The sequence below is a fragment of the Salvelinus fontinalis genome, chromosome 41 (assembly GCF_029448725.1).
Source record: "Salvelinus fontinalis isolate EN_2023a chromosome 41, ASM2944872v1, whole genome shotgun sequence".
NCBI lineage: Eukaryota > Metazoa > Chordata > Actinopteri > Salmoniformes > Salmonidae > Salvelinus > Salvelinus fontinalis.
This window is the reverse complement of record NC_074705.1, coordinates 6,301,273-6,326,522: the sequence shown is the minus strand read 5'-3', so window position 1 is coordinate 6,326,522 and position 25,250 is coordinate 6,301,273. Positions and strand designations below refer to the sequence as shown.

The 25,250-nt window shown below is 42.8% G+C and overlaps 1 protein-coding gene across 3 annotated transcripts in view; it reads right to left on the bottom strand.

Annotated features, from left to right (window-relative positions):
- Positions 1 to 18,315, bottom strand: part of LOC129840470 (interleukin-1 receptor accessory protein-like 1-B) — a 297,926-nt gene extending 279,611 nt beyond the window's left edge. For 2 of the 3 annotated variants that reach the window (XM_055908375.1, XM_055908377.1), the window contains exon 1: positions 17,342 to 18,314. The gene's annotated coding sequence lies outside the window, so the exon portion shown is untranslated. Of the gene's footprint in view, positions 1 to 17,341 lie in introns of all 3 variants that reach the window. The other variant, XM_055908376.1, reaches the window with a different exon arrangement.
- Positions 18,316 to 25,250: the final 6,935 nt, after the last annotated feature.

Genomic DNA, 25,250 nt, shown 5'->3' with positions numbered 1-25,250 from the left:
CCACAATCATGACGGAACACCTCATGTATTAGATTTGGAAGGGAAACGGTGTATCCTGAATATGTTGCTTCATGGTTTAAGGATGAAATACAACATAAAGAAGTAAATCATGATAGAGTACAACATCAAGGCAAAATTATTATTTGGAAATGGCAGCAATCATACAAATATTTAAGCCCACATACATTCCCTTAGGCTTGCAATCATTTAAAAAAATGTATAATTTAAAACAGTGAAACAGCCCACTGGGCACAGATGTCAATTTAACATCTATTCCACGTTGCTTCAACGTCACTTCATTGAAATGACGTGGAAACAACATTGATTCAGCCAGTATGTGCCCAGTAGGAATGGCTGTAACACTAACAATCAATAACAAGAACCACTGAAGGGCGAGTGGAGGAACAGTATTTGTTACAGTGCCTTTGGAAACTATTCAGACCCCTTGACTTTATCAACATTTTGTATGGTTACATCTTTATTCTAAAATGGATTAAATCGTTTTTTCACCTCATCAATCTACACACAATACCCCATAATGACAAAGCAAAAACTGGTTGTAAGAAATTGTTCTAAATTATAATACATTTAAAAAAACTGAAATATCACATTTACTGTGCCTTGCGAAAGTATTCATCCCTCTTGGCATTTTTCCTATTTTGTTGCATTACAACCTGTAATTTAAATAGATTTTTATTTGGTTTTCATGCAATGGACATATACAAAATTGTCCAATTTGGTGAAGTGAAATGAAAAAAAAAAATGTATTTAAAGTTTTAAAAAAAATAGTAAAAGATAAAAAAGAAAAGTTGTGCGTGCATATGTATTCACCTCCTTTACTATGAAGCCCCTAAATAACATCTGGTGCAACCAATTACCTTCAGAAGTCACATAATTAGTTAAATAAAGTCCACCTTGCTCAGTTGTGCACCGGGGCCTCCCACTCCTCTTTCTATTCTGGTTAGAGCAAGTTTGCGCTGTTCTGTGAAGGGCGTTGTACGAGATCATCAGTTTCTTGACAATTTCTCGCATGGAATAGCCTTCATTTCTCAGAACAAGAATAGACTGATGAGTTTCAGAAGAAAGTTCTATGTTTCTGGCCATTTTGAGCCTGTAATCGAACCAACAAATGCTGATACTGCAGATACTCAACTAATCTAAAGAAGGCCAGTTGTATTGCTTCTTTAATCAGAACAACAGTTTTCAGCTGTGCTAACATAATTGCAAAAGGGTTTTCTGATGATAAATTAGCCTTTTAGAATAATAAACTTGGATTAGCTAACACAATGTGCCATTGGAACACAGGAGTGATGGTTGCTGATAATGGGCCTCTGTACACCTATGTAGATATCCAATTAAAAATCAGCCGTTTGCAACTACAATAGTCATTTACAACATTAACAATGTCTACACTGTATTTCTGATCAATTTGATGTTATTTTAATGGACAAAAGATGTGCTTTTCTTTCAAAAGCAAGGACATTTCTAAGTGACCCCAAACTTTTGAATGGTAGTGTTAGTAATCAGGCCCTATACTCAGTACTTTGTAGAAGCACTTTTTGCAGCGATTACAGCCTTAAGTCTTCTTGGGTATGACGGTACAAGCTTGGCACACCTGTATTTGGGGAGTTTCTCCCATTCTTCTCTGCAGATCCTCTCAAGCTCTGTCAGGTTGGATGGGGAGCGTCGCTGCACAGCTATTTTCAGGTCTCTCCAGAAATGTTCAATCGGGTTCAAGTCTGGGCTCTGGCTGGGCCACTCAAGGACATTCAGAGACTTGTCCCGAAGCCACTCCTGCGTTGTCTTGGCTGTGTGCTTAGGGTTGTTGTCCTGTTGGACTGTCACCCCAGTCTGAGGTTCTGAGCTCTCTGGAGCAGGTTTTCAACAAGGATCTCTCTGTACTTTGATCTGTTCATCTTTGCCTCGATCCTGACTAGTCTCCCAGTCCCTGCCACTGAAAAACATCCCCACAGTATTATGCTGGCACCACCATGCATCACCGTAGGGATGGTGCCAGGTTTCCTCCAGACGTGACGCTTGGCATTTAGGCTTTTTCTGTTTTTTACTTTTAATACATTTGCAAAAAATGTCTAAAAACCTGTATTCGCTTTGTCATTATGGGGTATTGTGTGTAGATTGCTGAGGATAGTTAGTTGTACCGAAAGGAACACACCAGGAAAAAGGTCATAAGTAAAAGATTCTGAAGGTCAATTTACATCCAATCACCATATTGAAGGTGGATTACACAAGATAGTAGAAGTAGAAGCCACCCTTGCACAATTTACTATTTCTTCTAAAATAAGTTGAAATTGAAAAAAAAAACTTTGGTGTTCACACATGTATTTGTTTGATTTATAACTGCACATGACCCAACAAAATAAAACTTTTAAGGCCTGGACAAAAAAGACTTTTTGGACCACTCAGATCAGCTCTGAAAAAGATCTGATGTGATTGGTCAAAATACGAATTAGTTGAAAAAAGATGAGAATTGGGCTACCTGTGTAAACACAGCTGTTGTTTATAATGAGATGTGGCTTTCAGATTACGCCACGTGCAAATAATTTAATCATCATTTACTCATCTGGATCATAGATCAAAACGGGGAAAACAAATATTTGATATCATGTTCTACAGCTGCCTACACATCTGCAATTAGCCTTTCAAATAAATTATGCCCGTATGCAAATCCATTCTCCAAAAGTTTTCTTTTTATTCCTCTCTTTAAGGATGTATCATCATGGACCCATATAAAATGAACTTCGTCAAAGAAGAAGCTGTGTCAAAGTAGTGAGTAATAATATATCTGGCTTTTGTTGCCATGCTAACTAACATGTTCATTTCATCTGCTCCCTAATCCTTTACATAATCATCTGAATTCCTCTGGGTGTTAGGCCACTGTTTTGGGGGTGGTTGTATGATCTAACAACCAAAGAAGCAGCCTAAAGACTGACAATAATCTCACGAGGCAAGCTCCCTCATTTCAATGCCTGTCAATTCAATTGACATGTGGTAGCTTCCAATGTTTAAAAACTTCACGTTGACATTTAGTACCCGACAAAGACACAACACAGAATCTGGAGGGGGGAACCCGGTAAACCACAATAAGCCTGAGACAGTGTTAGTGTGCCAGTTCCAGATGAGACTGCAGCCAAGGATGACGACACCACCACAAACCACCCCGCTATGAAAGGGCCATTGTAGCGCCGGGCGCTAGTTGGCTAACGACGCTTCACAAGTCACCCCCTCACTACATTAAAACGATAAAACAACACCCAAATCTTATCATTTTAATTAGCGTTCTCTCTCGTGTCGCTACAAACAATACCACCAAAGATACTCTCGATGTGGTCCCTCTCTTACAAACAGAGCACACAATGATTAAATAGACACATTCGCCTAGGATTACTAGCTTCCTGTGATAACTGTGATTGGGCGCCAGTGCATGGCATGTAAATGATGTTGCCATTTCAAAGACCCAATCATGGACACTCTTACTGACAGTTGTGGCTGCTTCGTGTGATGTATTGTTGTCTCTACCTTCTTACCCGTTGTGCTGTTGTCTGCGCCTAATAATGTTTGTTACATGTTTTGTGCTGCTACCATGTTGTGCTGTTGACATGTTGTGTTGCTACCATGTTGTTGTCATGTGTTGCTGCTATGCTGTGTTGTTGTCTTAGGTCTCTCTTTATATAGTGGTGTGGTGTCGCTCTTGTCGTGATGTGTGTTTTGTCCTATATTTTTATTTTATTTTTAATCCCAGCCCGCGTCCACGCAGGAGCCATTTTGCCTTTTGGTAGGACGTCATTGTAAGTACAAATTAGTTCTTACTGACCTGCTTAGATAAATAAGCATGAAATAAATACAAAATATTTAAAAAAGAAGACGAAGATACATGGTGTTCAAAGGCAATAGGAGGCTCTTGAAGTTGGTGATATTGAATAATATCCCTGAATAAGAATAGAGGCGTATTTGTCTACCTCAGTGCATCGTTACTGATGAGCTAACAAGACGTCTGCAGGTGCTATTGCAGCAGACTGATCATAGTCCAGAGTATATCAAAAACAGAATGAATAAGGGATTATAGGATTTAACATATGACAGAATTCAAAATATTACCATAATATGTTCCTGGAACTGCAAGCTCACTACTGTAGCAGTGGTTTGGATTGAAAATGCAAGGCAGATATGTAGTTGTTTCGTGATACATAGATAGGTCTGTTTAATTGTGAATAGGTCGCTAAAACAGTCATTGCTAGGTTATTACTGCGTAATGACCATTTACCATGCCATTGCTTAGTAAACAGCTGGGAAACTATGTGCCGTAAAATTAAGTGCTACTCATGTTTGTATAAAACATTTACCATCATAATTCTCATAATCAGTGATTTCAAGTGGATCCTGGTTAATATGTGAATATCAACCTCTTGTTATTTCAGAGTGTGTTTTCCCCAATACTGAGAGGAGAGAATCAAGTGCTAGCTATTTACACAGCTCACAGTGTGGGAGGGGAGCATGAGAATTGACATGAGCTCCCTGTTGTAGTGCAGTGTAGCCTACTACCCCCCTGCTGCAGCGATCCATGACGCAAACAAACAAGCAAGTCACTGATGGTCCATAACCATTGAATTAGCAGGGTCTGCAAAAGGAGGAAGCTCCTTAGAATCTACTGTTGACTGCAGTTGTTGTCCAGTTGTTTTTCCTCATACCCCTACCTCCTTGTCTCTTAGTCCCTGTCTATTAGTCCCTGTATGTATCCCCCGCTGGATTCAACCACATTCAATTACTGTCTTGAAGGTTCTGCCAGAAAAGGGCCCTTTCTCACTAGAGGAGCACCAGCACAGAATAATGTGTCTTCCAACAACCCCTCCCTCTCTCCTCCCTACCTTCCTCTTTTCACCATCTCCTCGTCCTCGTCCCCTTCTCTCCGTAGAGGAGCAGAGGGAAAAAGCTTATCTGCCTGCTGCCTTTGCAAGTTATTAACATTTCTATTTGTGAGAAACAGTTGCAATCACACCCTCAGCACATCTACATCCACACACGTAAAGCCCGGCTCTGCACACAGAATTATTCCTAGGGTTGCAAAATTCTGGGAACGTTCAATAAATTCCCTGGTTTTCTAGAAATCTTGATTTCTAGATCCAACCCGGATTTCGTGAAAACCAGAGAATTTATTGAACATTCCCAGAATTGTGCAACACAAATGATTCAGTTTCAGATGATCTGAACCCACCATCCACCAGCATACTGCTGATACAGTAAGGAGTAGAGGATATGGAAAAGATTGGAGGAGATATCAGGTGCCATGCCAGGAGAGAGAGAGAGAGAGAGGAGAAGAGAGAGAGAGAGAGAGAGAGAGAGAGAGAGAGAGAGAGAGAGAGAGAGAGAGAGAGAGAGAGAGTGAGTGAGTGAGAGAGAGAGAGAGAGAGAAAGGAGAGTTTGTCTGTATGCTGCCAGTAACTTCCTAAAGGACATACATTATTAACTATTCCCAATTCAAGCTGTTCTGTGAACTGTACATACTGTACACACTCTCTCCCTGAACCCACTATAACCCTTGGCCTACAATTGCCACGCCCCTGTGGAAATCGAAATAACATAATTGAAAAAGTCACCATCAAAATACGCCTGTTTAAGCTAGAAATACAGTATTTGTTTTTTGCATGGGCTGCCTCTCAATCCACTACATCTGCTGATATCGCCCTTCCGCATCTGCAGTGAAAGGTGGCAGCGCTAGAGTGGTGTTTGTCAGACCATGAGACATCCTGAAAATCGGTGTTCTCACGAACATTTGTTGTTCCATGTAGTGAATCTGTTATTCAATGCGTTTGTATTGGTTAATTAATAGCAGTAATGCCAAACTAAAACTATTAAATAAGTTAGTCCCCCCCGGTTTAGACAGGGCTGAGATTATAAAGGGTTAAATGGACCAATTCCAGTCTTAGTGCTGTGTCTAGGGTAACTACTGATCCATCTAAGGACTGTAACCTATAGGTTTCCAGGTGCTACATTCAGGGTTGTTTCAGTGGAAGCCAGTTATGAGTCTGTATTGCTGGGGAGCACGACTCACTAACGCTCTTGAGTTCAACAGCCCTGCTTAGTTCTTCCCTGGCAATCGCTATAATGAATATCGCTGATTGGCTGGGCAGTGCACACACCTGGGTTCCCATGTAGACATCAGACCCCAGGAGTGAAATCAGCTGGACTGTGGACCTGAAAAGCTGTGCATGCTGTTATAGTGTAGGTCCCAGAGCTTGCAGTTCCACTGTGGACCGGAAACAGCACGAAACAGCATGAAATAGAGTACAATGCCTCTTTGTGGCTGGCATCATTCTCTACCACTGCACGTAAATGGTGTGACACCTTGTTGAAAACTTGAATCCTTTGCAGAAAGCCAAGGCACCACAGGTGGGTCAATACTTGAGATTGAAATTTCTCATGAGGTGCAATGTATTGTATTTTACCTGAAAAGGGTGAAATAACACATTTTTGCTACCACTTCTATGAGCAACATGTTCTAATAGAGTCAAGTTAACCAATTTAAAAATCACAGCCAATTTCCTTCTACATGGTGTCAAAATAGAAAATGATGTACTTGTTTCCACTTCCACTCTGTCTCTCCTTTTGAATCATGCAGCGTGGGGAAAAGTTCTCTAGTTGGTGAATGATTTGCATCATTTGTCACGACCGTTATATGACGAATGAGTGGACCAAGGCACAGCGTGTAAGAAAGCCATCTTCTTTTATTGAAGAAAAACAAACACTTCCTAAACGAACAAAAAAAAAAAACGTGAAGCTAAAACGAAGTAAGTGCACACATGCAACATAGAACATAGACAATTACCCACAATCACCTAAAGCCTATGGCTGCCTTAAATATGGCTCCCAATCAGAGACAACAATAAACAGCTGTCTCTGATTGAGAACCAAACCAGGCAACCATAGACTTTCCTAAACCTCTCTACTGAACACAACCCCCATACACTATACAAAACCCCTTAAACAATACACACACCCTAAACTAGACAAAACACACAAACATCCCATGTCACACCCTGACCTAACTAAACTAATAAAGAAAATCAATATAACAGAGGCCAGGGTGTGACATCATTTGTATTCTTCTGTGAAGCCAGAGAGAGTGATGCAACTGTGCGCCAGTGGGCTCAAGTCTTCCGACCATTGGGGTTCAGGGTTAATAAGCAGGAGGTGCAGAGCACTGTTCTAACACCACCTGCTACAGCTTCCCAGAAATGGCCCCTCAGCTTATTTAGATGAATCACCTGGAGAAGTCTTGTGTGACAAAATCAGTGGAGTGGACCCCAAAATGGCCACCTCATGAGGCAATAAGGACTTCATTTCCCATAAGCGCTTTGTGTGCCAGGCAAGGAGTACTATTGCTGCTTTCCATAATAGGTATGTGGATGTCCAATTAAATAGACTTGATGCAGAGGTGAAGGCCTGTATTCTGACAATATGAGAACTGCTGGTCACGTGGCCAGGACAGAGGGAGACTTTATTTTGAGTGAATCACAGAGAGAATGGGGAGAGAACAATTTACAGGCAGCTTGCTATTTTCTCTTGTGGGGAAAAGACACAGAGCAATCTGACCCGATTTGTCCACTTATGAAATAACAGTGAGAGTGATGTCTGTAACAAGTCCCCCGTTCCCACCTGACAAGATCAAGACTTACTCTCTGCTGTTTCAGCAAAGTCTAAAACAAAGTTTTATAGACTTTAATCATTGGCAATTCATTGCCCTTAGCGGTTGTAATTTTCCTTGGTTCAAGCTAAGAAGCTTTTAAAGTCAACATGGATGTAGTTTTAATTTCATAATGTATGTCAACGCTACAGTGATTAAATGCATGGCAATGATGCTAGATCTCAAGCATTACCTGTCACAAACTCACCTCTCCAAAAAGCTTCCAGGAAGGCAGCAGTGCTCGGTCAGTACCGATATTCACTTTGGAGGTGACAGGAGATAGCTGTACATCATCAGCAACACAGCACACACACCACATAGCCCTAATTTGAAATCCAATTCACTACAGATCACCCCCCCCTCCCCCCATCCTTATCAACCTCTGCTACTTCTCTGCTCTGCTCTACCAATCGTTTCAGCTCAATAAAACCTGAGTAAACAGGACCAGGAGGACTCCTGTTCAATCCCCCTCAGATCCCTGACCTGCCTGCTAACGCCCTCTGTATCCCAGCTCGGCCCAGCCCTAGCCGAGCGGCAGGGAAATAAAGATACAACTAATGAAGCCTTCTTATTGGATAGGCCGTGGCGGCGGAGGGGGCTCAGGGGTCCAGGGGAGAGCCCGGCTGTAGCCCCATCCTGAGGATGAAAACGGAGGCTGCTGAGGACAAGAGAAAGGGAAGGGAGGAGGGGATAAATCATCCCCAGGAGGAGAAGAGGAGGAGTGAGGGGAGAGCAGAGCTTCTGTCAGTACTGTAGCCTTCCCTCCACACCGACCGCATGTTTAATAAAAGATAAGCCATCCATCTCAAATCTCTCCTCCAAACACACAGTACAGCTCAGACCGCTCACTCGCTGCCCCACTATTGAAATTGCACACCTGCATTATTCAGGCAGCGCATTAGGCTTTATGGCCCATTCTTTCCCCTTGCTGAGCAAGACTCAACCCTTTGACATGGAAATGACAGAGCTGTTCAGACATAGTTTACAACCCCAAAATCACAGTTTCCATAAACCTTAACCTGCTACAAGAGAGCTCACCACACTAAACAAGTATGTTGATTCATATAGAATTGTCCATGAGCAAAGTATATAGAAAGATATTATATTGTATAAGAGAACTGTCAACAGTACAAATAATAATATTATATTCTATAGGAAGGAGCACTTCATTTCTCCAGAGATCTGTCAACAGTACCAAGATATTATACTGTATGAGAGGACTTCATTTCTCCAGAGATCTGTCAACAGTACCAAGATATTTTACTGTATGAGAGGACTTCATTTCTCCAGAGATCTGTCAACAGTACCAAGATATTATACTGTATGAGAGGACTTCATTTCTCCAGAGATCTGTCAACAGTACCAAGATATTATACTGTATGAGAGGACTTCATTTCTCCAGAGATCTGTCAACAGTACCAAGATATTATACTGTATGAGAGGACTTCATTTCTCCAGAGATCTGTCAACAGTACCAAGATATTATACTGTATGAGAGGACTTCATTTCTCCAGAGATCTGTCAACAGTACCAAGATATTATACTGTATGAGAGGACTTAATTTCTCCAGAGTTCTGTCAACGGCACAAAGATATTATACTGTATGAGAGGACTTCATTTCTCTTGTTGTGTCAACAGTATAAAGAAAGCTATGATATTGTATAAGATAACTTTATTTCTCATATTGTTTAAGATAACTTTATGTCACCAGTACAAATAAATACAGTATATTGTATAAGATCACTTCTACTGAGTTCCGTCAACAGTACAACAAACGATACTATAGGGTACAAGAGCACTTCATTTCTCCAGAGTTCTGCAAACTTTTCTAGAAAAGGAGAGAGACCAACCTATCCAGCAGCCGTCACCTGTCTCCGTTTTACCCTGTCATCCAAAGTCCCCTCCATCCACTACACTTGACACCAAGAGAAACCTCTTCAGATCCAATCATCCCACTCAAATGGGACTTGACACTGTTCCCTACTGAGGGCCAATCTAGTTGGGAGGAGACACCCACCCCTCCACTCCACTCATTAAAGGAGAGAGGGGGAGATATGGCTGACAGGCAGGCAGGTAGGTGGGACGAGGGCCAAGGAGGAAGTAGCTGGAAGCCAGAATGATTGATACAAGGCTGTCTTCTAGAGCTGGTATACTGCTCCATCATCCATCAGTAGGATCAACTCAATCTGCTGGGGAGGAAACTGAAACACAGCAGCTGGTGAACTGTGAAACAGACTTCTACTACTGTTATTCCAAAGGATATGCACACTGATGACTGCAGTAGATTGCATGTGTTAGGGTGGTGGGAGGAGGAGGGATAGGGCGAGAGGCGGTGAATTGTAAAATTGGCTGGATACAGTACTACAGTACAAGAATAGGTCTCATTCCTAGGAGTACAGTAGCTCCTAAAGCTAATTTCTATTGTCAGATGACTTTTCTGCTGAATGATACCAATATATATGCATTACATAATCCTGTAACATCGTGAGGCTTCCCGTGATAGAATCCCAGCTTCCTCTGAGCATGGCTGGAAAGTGGACTCACTGGTCTTCATTATCAACATGTAAACATAAATGGAGGGTTGTTACTCAACATACACACATGTAACAAGTCCCCCATTCCCTCAACTGGATGAATACAAGCATGCCTGAAACTGGAGGCTAATTGAACCACTGCCCTCACGTTCACATTTAATAAGCCAAAACACTGTAGAACCACAAGGGCGTCACATGATGGTCTCAAAGGGTATAGCCCCAGGGGGAGCGGAACACGGACCTAGAACTCCAGCAGACCAGCCTACTAACAACCGGTTCAATGGCTCGCTCAATAGAAAACAGAGGGAAAAGACACAGTAAGAACCCAAGGCAAAGAAAGGTCAATTTGTCTGCTGAAAAGTCAACCCGAAGAACCAGATAAGTGTTGCGGCAGAAAGAGCCAGGGAGTGGGGAGGGAAAACTGTGTTGGAGTTACTATAGACCTGAATTTGCAAACCGGCATGTCTCTCTCTCTCTCTCTCTCTCTCTCTCTCCCTTTCTCTTTCTCGCTCTCTCTCTCAATCCCTCTCTCTCTCTCACTATCTCTCTTTCTCTCTCTCTCTGTCCCTCCCTTTCTCTCTCTCGCTCCCTTTCTCTCTCGCTCTCACATTCCCTGCCTCCCTCTCTCCCTCCATCACTCCCTCCTTCCTATCAGTACCCCCTCTGCGTACTATTTGCTGCTCTGATTGTATCATCTCTGAGTGGCACCCTGTCCTGAAATGGAGCCAGCACCAGCAATCAAGACTAAACTGATAGGATAAGGAGGATTGGAATGGAGGGGTCTAGTTACCATGGAGAGCATGACAGAAACAACACACATTTACTGCATTGACAAACAATGTGGGAAAAAACACTCCAAGTGAGGAAGGCGGGATTCAATATCGGAGGACAAGGAGAGCCGACTCCCCAGGCCCTTCTCATAAAGTGGCCCAATAAATCAGGGCCTATTGAGGGCCACTCTCACTGGGGTTGTTGGGGATATGTGGAGGGCCCATGGAGAACGCTGGCTCTCGCCAAGGAACGGCTTCGCAGTCGAATTCTCAGTTGACACAGCAGCAGCATTCTGGGAAAGAAACAGGGCCCATAAATAATACGACATTCACATCTAGACCACGGCTTTGGTGTTTGTTTAGCAACACAACTACAATAATGTGTTCCCCTTTCTCATTGACTAGCCTAGGGTGAGAAATACATGAAATGAACAACACAGTGTTGTGAATGAGGAGTCTTAAGAAACGGCATGTGAACACATGCTCTCTGTGTAATTGGACACTTCTCTCTTGAGGATATATCATTGGTCAGGAACGCTGAGTCGGTGCATGTTGTCTTCTACTTCCTGTATTGGAGAGACATTCAGCTGGCAGCACAACATATCCACGGTCTCTGTTGTTTTTAAACGCAGGCAGATTGTGAGGGAAGGTTTATCTCTGTGGTAATGCGCTGTGTGTCACTATGGGGTCTTCATGAATGGGTCAGCAGAGCTCCGGATGGAGAAGGGAGACATTTAGGGAAGATTTGCCCATTTAGCGTTTTACCCGCGTGACAACTTCCATCTCCTTCCACATGCCTACCTCCCAACTGTCTAAAACACATGGACTTCATCCTCTAAGCAGTCTAGGCTCCTTTAGGATCACATGCAAACATTGCATACAGCTTTGGGGGAAAAGGGGTGAAAATGATCATTCCATCATCCAGGCCAGCTCCTGGACTGCACACTCTATCACTGACAAACCATCAGCTTTTTATTTTCCTTGCCTCAAGCTTTCAAAAAAATAGATAGAAGGAAGAAAAAAAATTGATTACACCTTAGAATGCAATTTCATCTGTGGGGAGTGGGACTACACTTTCATCACTTCAATCTTTATTTCAGTGTGTGAAACAATTGACCAGTTCTTCATCTTCTAGCAGTTCCTCTGGGGGGTTCCCCATATGTTTCCTGAGCTACAATATAAACAGACAGTTGGAAAACGATTCCATTAGGACTTTTATGTAGCTACATTAGCTTGTCTCTGTTATGATAGGGCTGCCAAAACACTCAAAGGCTAAATAAAGTCAAGCCGCTGATTCCATGGTTGGATGTGTACCATACACTCACACTGCCTACCTGACAGATAGATAGAAGCTTGGATAGCTTCATTTCCGCAGAGAGATGGTATTTTCTCTCTCGATCTGAGATCGCCTGAAGAAATAAGAGAGAAAATGTGTTGTGCTGTTGGCCTCCACTGAATGATAATCTGACAGAGGGCTTTGAGAAGAGCAGTGGAGAGCTATAGGGCCACAATTGTAAAGAGGGGCCTATTTTGAAGCGCAAGTGTTTTTATAAAGACTACATCCCTCCAACAAAGTCTGTTTAGATGATTTCCATTTCCAAGGGTTCCTTTGAGTTCCCTCTCTGCTACTCAGAAAGATATGTCTAATGACTTGTAGCAGCATGAATGTGACAGTACAGACAGGCTGAAACAGTACAGACAGGCTGAAACAGTACAGACAGGCTGAAACAGTACAGACAGGCTGAAACAGTGACTTGGTATTCAAACAGCTGCCTTGTCTTAGATGTTCTATGAGCTCAGTGACTGATGCTTGGACATCTAGTAATCTACCTGATCTATCAAACATGTCTTTACATGGAGAGAATGCTGCCAGCGAAAATAAATAGCTCAGTGTCAGATCAATAGCCTCTGATTGCTTTAATGTGGATCTAGGATTTCAAAAAAATACTTGGGCGGAAAAGAGGCTGAAAACTCATCTAGGGAATTGGATTTCTTTCTAGATTTCTTTTGGGAAGGCTTTCCACTAGATGTTGGAACATTGCTGCGGGGACTTGCTTCCACTCAGCCACAAGAGCATTAGTGAGGTCGGGCAATGATGTTGGGCGATTAGGACTGGCTCACAGTCGGCATTCCAATTCTTCCCAAAAGTGTTCGAAGGGGTTGAGATCAGGGCTCTTTGCAAGCCAGTCAAGTTCTTCCACACCGATCTCGATAAACCATTTCTGTATGGACCTCGCTTTGTGCACGGGGTCATTGTCATGCTGAAACAGGAATGGGCCTTCCCCAAACTGTTTCCACAAAGTTGGAAGCACAGAGTAGTCTAGAATGTCATTGCAAGATTTCCCTTCACTGAAACTAAGGGTCATAGCCCGAACCATGAAAAACAGCCTCAGACCATTATTCCTCCTCCACCAAACTTTACAGTTGGAACTATGCATTGGGGCAGGTAGGGTTCTCCTGGCAACTGCCAAACCCAGATTCGTCCGTCGGACTGCCAGAGGGTGAAGCGTGAGTCATCACTCCATAGAACGCATTTCCACTGCTCCAGAGTCCAATTGCAGCGAGCTTTACACCACTCCAGCCGACACTTGGCTTTGCGCATGGTGATCTTAAGCTTGTGTGTGGCTGCTCGGCCATGGAAACCAATTTTAATGAAGCTCCCGACAAACAGTTATTATGATGATGCTGCTTCCAGAGGCAGTTTGGATCTCGGTAGTGAGTGTTGCAACCAAGGACGACGCTCCCGTTCTGTGAGCATGTGTAGCCTACCACTTTGCGGCTGAGCCGTTGTTGCTCATAGATGTTTCCACTTCACAATAACAGCCCTTACAGCTGACCGGGGCAGCTATAACAGGGCAGAAATCTGACAAATTGTTTTGTTGGAAGTCAAGTTGAAAGTCAAGTTGAAAGTCACAGCTCTTCATTGAGGCTATTCTACTGCCAATGTTTGTCTATTGAGATTGCATGGCTGTGTGCTCAATTTTATACACCTGTCAGCAACGGGTGTGCCTGAAATAGACAAATTTTAAGGGGTGTCCACATACTTTTGTACCTACAGTGAATAGTGTATTTAATGGCTTACAATGCGTATTCTATAGGCTTACAACCCACTGTGCAAAAACAGGTTGAATCAACATGGTTTACAAGTCATTTAAACCAGAGAAAATATTGAAACAACGTGGAAAACTGCTTGGATTTGCAAAAAGTAATTACCTTAAGGGATTTTTTTTACCCAACTTTTAACCTAAATCCAATGACATGGTGACAATTGTTATGGTTTCTCTCTCTCCATCACTCTCCGTCTCGCTCTCTCCCTTACTCTCTCTTTTCTCACATTCTTTCTTTCTCTCTATCTCCATCCCTCCTCTCAATCCCTCCATCTCTCACCCTCCCTAGCTCCTTCTCTCTCCTTCTCACATTCCTTCTCCCCTCAAAGCCAGTGTTCTTTCTTCTCCATCAGAGTCTTATTAATGTAATCTAATAACAACGATAAAGGTGCCCCTTCCCTCAGTGCCTCCCTCACAAATCCTAACCAATTGTTCCAATCACTCCTCAGCACTGAGCCAATGTTCCATTGCCCGACACCAGACACCCAACATTAATGAACTCCATCATTTGAAAGCCTTCGACTCTCTATCTGCCACTTGACTGCAGGTTGGGGGTGGAGCCTCGGTTACAGCTCCTTGAAAATGAAAAGTATCAATCAAGGAGGAGATCAGTGGTTATGATGGCTCCCCTGAACATATGCAGATGCTAACCAGAATGCATGCATGCAACCAATGTGATAATGAGCCCGGAAATCTCCGGTGCTGTCTTGTGGTCCTCCAAATCATACATTTGGATGCTTATTGTGTCATTACTGGACATACAGTATTAAAAATACACATTATATTTGAATGTTGTGCGTGCTAATATAACAAAATGCAACTAATGGAGGACCATGACCTGCATCACATTGTGAATTGAAATGGATGAATCATTATAATCTGAAGAGCATCTATATTGTCAATTCTATATCAATGACTGTGAGAAGCATTCAAGCCAGCTCAATATCTGACCACGGGGCCTCCCTTCCCACTGGGCACAGACGTCAATGAAATGTGTATTCCATGTTGGTTCAACGTAATTTCACTGAAATGACTTGGAAACAACGTTTATTCAACCAGTGTATGCCCAGCGGGTTAAGAAGCATGTCTTCTGCAACGTTGCTGCTGTGTTTGAATCAACCCAAAGGAATTGAGTGAAAGCAGCAGGAGAAGCATTGAAAATCGTTTTGTCCTGTGTGCCTTTGTGTAACTTCATTTCTCTCCCTTGGTCCTGTATTGATGATAGGGTTTCAATATACACTTGGCATACATCTTAACTGCACACCATATAGGCTAGCTAGAGCAAAATTGCATGTCCAGCCAAATAAAGTTAATTTGACCGTTTTGGTGCAGTAGGTCTGCTTGTGGCAGACACCTGTGTTGCAACCTACACATGCAGGGGTGTATTCACTAGGAACCAAACGGAACGAAACGGGGAGGGACCTGCCTGGATTTGTCCAATAGAAACTCTTGCTTTAGTCCAAACTGTTTGCAACGGTTTGGACTAATGATTACACCCCAGGTTAATGCTCTTCTCTTCAATCTGTCGACTCTGTGAGCTGTCATTTCAGCACCACGTGTTAAACAGCACTTGAATTTATTTTTTGTATTTTATTTTACCGTTATTTTTCCAGGTAAGTTGACTGAGAACACGTTCTCATTTGCAGCAACGACCTGGGGAATAGTTACAGGGGAGAGGAGGGGGATGAATGCGCCAATTGTAAACTGGGGATTATTAGGTGACCATGATGGTGTGAGGGCCAGATTGGGAATTTATTTATTTTATTTATTTATTTATTGGGAATGTTGCTTATGTCGACCTTGTCATCTTTTTGGGGGTCTGCGATGTGAGAGAAACGGTGCATCCATGATTCCTTCACCGGCCCATATGCAGTGACGGCACAGTGGCTAAAACCTAAGGGTTTAGTGGGCAATCCAAGATCCCTTCACCAGCCCATATGCATTGACGGCACAGTGGCTAAAACCTAAGGGTTTAGTGGGCAATCCAAGATCCCTTCACCGGTCCATATGCATTGGCGGCACAGTGGCTAAAACCTAAGGGTTTAGTGGGCAATCCAAGATCCCTTCACCGGCCCATATGCATTGACGGCACAGTGGCTAAAACCTAAGGGTTTAGTGGGCAATCCAAGATCCCTTCACCGGCCAATATGCATTGATGGCACAGTGGCTAAAACCTAAGGGTTTACTGGGCAATCCAAGATCCAAATCGTCATTTTCCTGAGCTATGTGTCTGTCACTTTCATTTCAAGGTGGAATTCACTGGTGACCTATTCGCACACTTCACATGAACGAACAGATCAATGCCGCGCGCGTCTTCCAATGATTTTGGGATTTAGTTCACCATCTGCAGCTGAGGATGCACACACGCATCTTTCCAGCGCCACACAACTTTGCAACCTGCGGTTAGGCCATAGTCTAAACAGGCTATATCTTAAATTCCCTATATGTTGAAATATAGTATTTGTAAAATATATTAAAGGTAACACAACTACAGCTAACGGTTTGCATATAATGAGCCTACATAATATATATATATATATATATATATATATATATATATATATATATATTTATATATATTTATATATATATATATATATATATATATCCATCATGGACACACACAAGCACGCACTAACGCGAACGCACACACACATATATGCACAGACACAAGTTTATGATCAGAGACATGATCGTTTCACTCTTGCCATAAAATCTTTCTATATTTCAGCAATAATGTGCTATTGCTGCAGTGCACATTTATTTTCACTGAGTTACAACTTTTAACAGATATATATAACGTTCAAATCAATTACAGTACGCTGATCAAGTAGCGTAATGTAGCCTATTACAGTAGGCTTATCAAGCAGCGAAATGTAGCCTATGCGCAATGGACATTACACAATTTCAAACATCCCCAAAGTGTGCTCTAGTGCCCAACGCATACCAATCTATGCGTAACGAGCTGTAGAAACGAAAATACCTTACAATGCGCATAAACTGCTGCGAGCTGGAGAACTCGGGGGACTAAAGGCACAGGTACTATGGAAGGAGCTCATTCAAATTGCTACATATAACATTCAGGTTTCACAAAAAATCGGAATGTTTTTCATGGTAAGAAGGTAGAATAGCCTCCTGACCATAGAACCAATGTGTTGCGTTGAGTACATTTAACTGTTTTAACCAATAAACTTTACATCGCTGCACTGAAAATAAAACATATGAACTTACCCACAAGCAGTTTCCAAAATGATCCTATTCCGCTGTCAGTTCAGATCATAAAAGCTCACCATCACAATGCCGGTGTAGGCTAATGCTAATAACACGCCTCGTCTCCTTATACAAAGGTCGTTGAACAATATGCCTAATACACAGATATCCCATTCACGCAAAAGCCAAGTTGTCCACGGGAAGGTCTAATCCAGAGAACATATGCATATCATCTGATTTTTTCAGTGCCGAATAAAAAAGGTGCAGATGGTCACTTGAAAATAATATTGAGACCGGCGGCGGTGGGAAAATCTACTATAATAGGAGAAAAGGGTTGACATTTAATGAACGAGAAAATCAAACATTCCAGACTGCCGATCCTTGGTTATAAATAGTCCCCCAAACCTCTCCGCTGCGAAACACACAATTTCTCCACCCAAAAAACTCGTGCGGTCCTCACAGACTGCAGCGCGGCAGAGAGCTATCTATAATGTTGGCTATATTTCACAAGTATTCTGTAATACCACATCCGATGAGGTTTTCCTTCAGCGTACCGCTATGCGAACACTCACAATCCGAGCTTGATGGATCCGTCCTCCAAGTCCAAGAGCCCGCGCAGAGTCCTCGTGCACCAACACACGCACCGGGGGAAAAATTCCGTGGATGGAGAAAACAGATGCGCATACAGTCCAAATATGAAACTAGAAATACAGGTCTGAATAGTATTTGCCTTGCAGTTAATTTGCACTTAGTGGTGCATTTCCAGACATCAGATTCATTCCCCCGCCCTCGCTAGACCGCAGTCACTATGTGGACCGGTAGGCAATGCAGTTCTCAAGTTTAAAGATAGACGTACTGCCGCCCAATGGAAAAAAAATGATAAGATTCTAGTCAGACTCACACTACCCAGACCAACCGTCCACTATTACTACATGTATCTATCTAGCCACCTTTGCATAGGCCAGTGGTTTGCAAACTTTGGGACGGTGAGAGGCAGGCTGGGTAGTGGGGTAGTGCATCATCCGTTTTGTGCATCACATTGAGTAGTGCATCATCAGTATCCCTCTTGTCATGTCAATTATTGTGTACCTTAGAGCAGGGTTTCCCAATCTCGGTCCTGGGGGGGTTCCCCAATGCTGGAAGGGGGGCCTGACTGAAAACGTTTGGGAAACCATGGCATAGGTGAGATGTGCGTTTGGAGTTGGACATGCCCCAAAAAGTCAACACATAGCATATGGTCTCCTTATGGTGATATATGATTTTCACACACACAAAAACAACAGGGATGTCAACACAAGTTGAACAATATCAAATGATAAGGCTTCACTGGGTGATACACTAGCCTGGTTGTATGTGTAGCATTTAAATGGAATCGATGCATGTAATATCGCAGTGTTTACGTTTTACGTACCTCAGACTGGTTTCATAGGCTAGACATAACATAGTAAACTTAAATCCGGAACACTCAAATTAGCATCTATGTCTAGCAACCCAAATGTTGCGTGTTCGAATATCATCAAGGACAACTTTAGCATTTTATCGATATAGAACTTTGCAGCTACTTACTACTTTTAGCTACTCTGCAACTACTTAGCATGTTATCTAACCCTTCCCCTAACCCTAACTGTAACCCTTTTAGCTTAACCCCTAGCTTAGCTAACGTTAGTGTTAGCCACCTAGCAAACCATAGCTAACGTTAGCCAAAACAAATTGTAATTCGTGACATATCATACCTACTGCAAATTCGTAACATATTGTACAAATTGCAATTCACAGAGGGACTGCATGTCTCCCCAAGTAACACAGAAGGACTGCATGTGTCCCCAAGTAACACAGATGGACTGAATGTGACCGCAAGTAACACAGATGGACTGCATGTGTCCCCAATTAACACAGATGGACTGCATGTGTCCCCAAGTAACACAGATGGACTGCATGTGTCCCCAAGTAACACAGATGGACTGAATGTGTCCCCAAGTAACACAGATGGACTGCATGTCTCCCCAAGTAACACAGAGGGACTGCATGTGTCCCCAAGTAACACAGATGGACTGAATGTGTCCCCAAGTAACACAGATGGACTGCATGTCTCCCCAAGTAACACAGAGGGACTGCATGTGACCGCAAGTAACACAGATGGACTGCATGTGTCCCCAAGTAACACAGATGGACTGAATGTGTCCCCAAGTAACACAGATGGACTGCATGTGTCCCCAAGTAACACAGATGGACTGCATGTGTCCCCAAGTAACACAGATGGAGTACATGTGTCCCCAAGTAACACAGATGGACTGCATGTGTCCCCAAGTAACACAGATGGAGTACATGTGTCCCCAAGTAACACAGATGGAGTACATGTGTCCCCAAGTAACATCTACAGTTATTTTCCTCCACTCTCCAGCTAAGCCTTATCCTGAAATACATTGACACTGTCATGTTAAATCAGCTATCTCAATCCCTGGTGTTGAAACACCTTCCTGTCTGGTCGACGAGGTATTCATCCCAGTTCTCAAGGTATGTTCATACAGACGAGAGGTTGATGGGAATGCAGACTTCCCTGTGAACCCAGCAGACGAGGTTCTGGCTGTGTCCCAAATGGCACTCTATTCCTTATATAGGGCACCACGTTTGACCAAAGCCCTATGGGCCTTGTTTGATTTCCCCAGGACTGGACAACCCCGTCAAGGCGGTGGCCTCTGAGTCCCTGTCTCTGTGAGGTGAATTTCGATGAGGGGGCTTTAAGAGAAAGAAAGGCCCCCTCAGACAGAACCTCTGCACTGTGTGCTCTCTCTGTCATACAGGCCTGGCAGGGAACGTGACTTCTTCATGAATGGAGAGTGGACAAACACGGCTTTGAGGTCTTTTTCTCTCTCTCCTTCTCCTAGTGTGGGGATAGTTGTGCAGGTTAGAGGCTGGTTGATACTTCTGGACAACGCAGGGTGAAAGGGGAAGAGGGTCTGTGTTGTGTGGTTTCTGATGAGGCAGGGGCCACATTGACTGGAATGAATACGAGTAACAGCAACTGTTTCTATTTTCTAGATTGGGAATTCTGGTTTATATACTGCAAAAGTTCCCTTTTGAAAACGCTTATTAAACATTTGTTTTATCCCATTTTGCTCACTTTTCCATATTACCCCGAAATACAGCACTTCATATTTGTTGAATAGAATAATATGTATCGACAGTTCACATACGCAACCCTATACAAACAGCATATTGACCTGAGGCTGCAGAAGCTGTCACACAGAGTTCATACATACAGAGAATAATGCACATTGTGAAGCTGCAATAACATCACTATGGTAACTACTGTCCAGCAAGGTTCCAGGGGCTAGAGAACAGCTCTACACATCCTGCCTTCAGTGTTACAGGTTAACCACCGTGGAAAACCATCCCAGCAATAATGCATGATACAGTAAGGAGCCACAAGCCCACTTTTTATAAACCAGGTCCTCTTGAGAAGACACAGATATGTAAATGGGTGCATCAACACCCACCCACCCACCCACCCACACGCAAACACACACACACCCACACCAACACCAACACACACACACACACACACACACCCAAACACACACGACAGGAGCAGGGAATTCAAAAGCCGGTTGATTTTACCCCCTAATTACAAGATTATTTAATCTGCGGCTCCAGGATGTCAGGCAGTTATTGAGGCAGAAGGACACAACCTCCTCTCTGATTACAGGGACGATCCAGCTGCGGCCGCTCATTTGTTTGGCCCACACCTGTGCCAATACCGTGGCAATACTAAACCCATTACACAACGCAGTGACATATCACCATCAACGTCTTTCAGCTTCTGTAACACACACCTCAAATAACTGTTGTACTATATGATACGACACCATGCCATACCATGTCACAGGATTGTTATATTTCAAAGCTGAGGAAGGAACGTCACTCATTGATTCTAGAGGAAGATATTGCAGCCAACGTGGAACAGTGTGAATCCACAGAGAGCAGAGCACAATCTCTGGATGAGAGACAGAGAAGTTCCTGGCACAAATCAACCCAAACTTTCTCTCTGCGGCAGCGGGAGCTTCCATTTGTAAGTCATGTCTTTTATGGAGGGAGATAAAAGGAGGAGTGTGGAGGGAGAGATAGAAACAGAGGGGTGTTGGGGGATTTAAAAAACACCCTGCTGGGTTCTCACAGAGAAGGACCAGACAGCCGGGTCATGTTGTAACACACTCCGGAAAATGTCCAAGTGTCATGTCAGGCGACGGGGGCGTCTCTCTGGCCATGGCTCAGCTGGAGTGACACATCCCACCACAGCTGCATTTCCTCATCAGTGGATGAAGATGTGTGTGGAGTTGACAGAGATAAAGCGATAGGAAACGATGGTTGGTTCTCAATAGAATGCTAAGGGTTTCGCATCATTTAGTAGTTAGACAAAAGCTCTCTCTTTGGGGAAATAGCGAAAGCAGCATGCCATGTACAGTAAAAACAATATATTCATCAATATTAATCATACTACATTGCTGCCTCCATGGGTGTCTAAATCTTGTTGAATAATTCAACAAAATTTGTTCCAGCTCATCATCTCAACTTAACACTCTCCCACATTTCCTGCCCCTGAAACAGGTATCTGGCTAGCCTACCATTAGAGATTTCCTTTCGTGATATGGAGCAGAGGGAGCCCTGCATGGCAATACTAATCAGTTTAAGGGTTTTGACGCCGTTGTCAACATCATTAGCCAGTCTTATTCAGATCCCTTGCGTGTCGACTCTAAATTATACATCATGAGGTTCAGTCAAGGTATTCAGTGGAGCTGTCAGGAAGATGACTCCCAGGTCTACGGAGGGACGTCACTATGCCAACCCCTTGCCTTAATTAGACGGTCTTGGCCCATTCCAGGAAGTCCCCATAGTACTTTTACATAATCTCTTCAGCATGTTGGAGGTGTGTAGCAACAGTGTAGCAGGCAGTGTAAGTGTCCAGATAGAATATTAATGGAGCAGAGTAGAAGACGCATGATGTCTTGACGTCTCTGGGCCATTCCAGTGTTTAGCGTTCTTTTTCTCTTTGTCCCATAAGTGTCAGATAGCGACTTGGTTTAGCCTATCACAGGGCATGGCCATGCTTGATACGATAGTGTACGGTGAAGCGTCCTCTGAGCCACATCGTTGATGGTTTCCTGTCTGTGAGATGTGCCGCTCGGGTAACCGTAGGTCAGCAATGCAATGGCTTTTCCCGTCTGTCGCCGGTGAAAACATCATACAGGTCCCTGATTCCATCAGATGACGGCTGCGCTGTAGTTTTCTCTCCTTTGCCACGTTTCACCCTATCTTCTCTGCACACTCTATTTAAATTCAGCTAACGGCTGCTACTTAAAAGGTTTACATGAAGCTGATTGATGGTGCCAGGGCCTGTTCTTTAAATGACATGTACGGGTAGTTTTATTTAATTCCACATGCACTGAGCTACTGTAGTGTGTGTTTAAGCATAGCGGACGCTGCTGTTTCTATGCTGCAGCACATAGAGTAAAGCTGAATAATACAGCCTGTCGTGTTATGAACTCGACATGCAACAGTACTCGTCCACAGTACTAGTATGACACAGTCATAATGCAGTATAAGCATAGTTATAGACACACATAAAGACTCATCTAGGGAGGATGGACAAGAAGAATGTACACCTTGTCTTTAGGCTCTACATGTACTCATAATGATATAGCCATAATGCAGTATAATCATAGTTATAGACACACATAAAGACTCATTAAGTCTCATAATCCCGTATAGCAGTAGTCCTAATGCATTATAAGTATAATCATAATGTCTTATAATATACAGCAACATAGTGCTTCATAACTGCTGGTCACTTTTTCCTCAAGGATCATACAGCATTAGAATGACCATCAGCATGAGGCATTTCTATCGTTTTTGTCAATGAGCAGAACATCATTATTACTGCATCATAATCTTTGTTATGGTGTGTTATAGCGTACTTATAAGCCACTATAAAGTCATCTTTGATTGCTTTAGGTAAAGTGATGGAATGCCTAAGGCAGACAGATATAATACACCATAAGCTCTTACTGTACATTATATAAAGTGTCCATTGTCGACTTTCAGTAAAGTGAACATTTCTTCACATTTCATGATGACGACGCAACGCTCTTCATTCTTTCTCACTCTTCTTTATTCAAACAGTTGCATTACGAAACGCAACACAATGCTACGCTACACTACATTACATTAAGCAACACTACACTACATTACGCAATGCTACGCTACACTACGCTACATTACACAACATAACATAAATTGCCTCAAAATCTTACAGATGTAGGATCTTAATTTGAGCCAGTTTGCTAAAGCAGGAAAATTATCCTACAGCAACAGGAAATGTAAATGATTATGTGGATTATGATTCATGGACATTTTCGTTGAGGTTGACACATTTTGTTGTAAAAAATCAAGTCTGAAATTTCAAAGTGGAAATTACAAACTTCAGAAGCTTTTTAATCCTCAAATACACTACACGTTTTCATATCCTGCATTGCTGGAAACTTCTACTACAACAGGATGATCACATTAAGATCCTACATATGTACAATTGGCAATTTGGCACTCCTGCACATTGTATTACAGTGTTTCCCAGTTGTTAACACACATTTGCTGAAACTACATCTTAGGTACTCAAAACTCTAAACACAAAGCAGTGAGCCAATTTCCCCAAACCCCTCAGACATCTAGCAAAATGAAACACAGCGATCAAAATCATGTACTCCCTGCTCAAAATGAAACACAGCGATCAAAAGCATGTACTCCCTGCTCAAAATGAAACACAGCGATCAAAAGCATGTACTCCCTGCTCAAAATGAAACACAGCGATCAAAAGCATGTACTCCCTGCTCAAAATGAAACACAGCGATCAAAAGCATGTACTCCCTGCTCAAAATGAAACACAGCGATCAAAAGCATGTACTCCCTGCTCAAAATGAAACACAGCGATCAAAAGCATGTACTCCCTGCTCAAAATGAAACACAGCGATCAAAAGCATGTACCCCCTGCTCAAAATGAAACACAGCGATCAAAAGCATGTACTCCATGCTCAAAATGAAACACAGCGATCAAAAGCATGTACTCCCTGCTCAAAATGAAACACAGCGATCAAAAGCATGTACTCCCTGCTCAAAATGAAACACAGCAATCAAAATCATGTACTCCCTGCTCAAAATGAAACTCTGCATTCAAATGACACACACATCAAGTGAATCTAACTCAGTGACAACAAAGATCACACTAATGTGAAATATTCAAAATATATTCACTACTATCAGAACCTATTTCAGTGGTAAGGCTAAGATTGTGTCGTTATACTGTATATTGTTTGTGAGTACTCAAACAAGAAAGAAAAACAAACGCAAAAATGTCCGTTTTATATTTCAACATGACTCAATACATGTCAACCGGCATACTGTAAGCACACACAGAGTAAAAATGCAAACATACAGTAAATATATTGTGCATATGCAAAGGAAGAAAAATACTACTGTATTGTATGTTAGTTAAATTGTACGGACTAGATAAAGAAATCTAAATCATAAGTCAAGAAACAAATACTCCATTGCAAAAACAAAATCAGTCATGCCTGTTGTTTTGGTCCGGCCACAGAGTTTTATCAACATCACAGGCGATATTCTCCTTGTCCAGACAGTGGGGGAAATGTATTTTGGCTTGACTCATCCATCCCTGACAGGACTCTGCTGGAACGTCACCACAGGCATCCTCCATTGCCTGGAGAAGGGCCAGACGGAGAGCTGGAGATGGGCAGTGTTGTATGGTCCAAGGGTTGCATGGCGGTGGAGGACCCCATTGTGGCTCATAGCTGCGCATACGGTGACATTTCCCCCGCGCTGGCCAGGTACCTCAATGTGGCACGTTGACCAATGATATTCC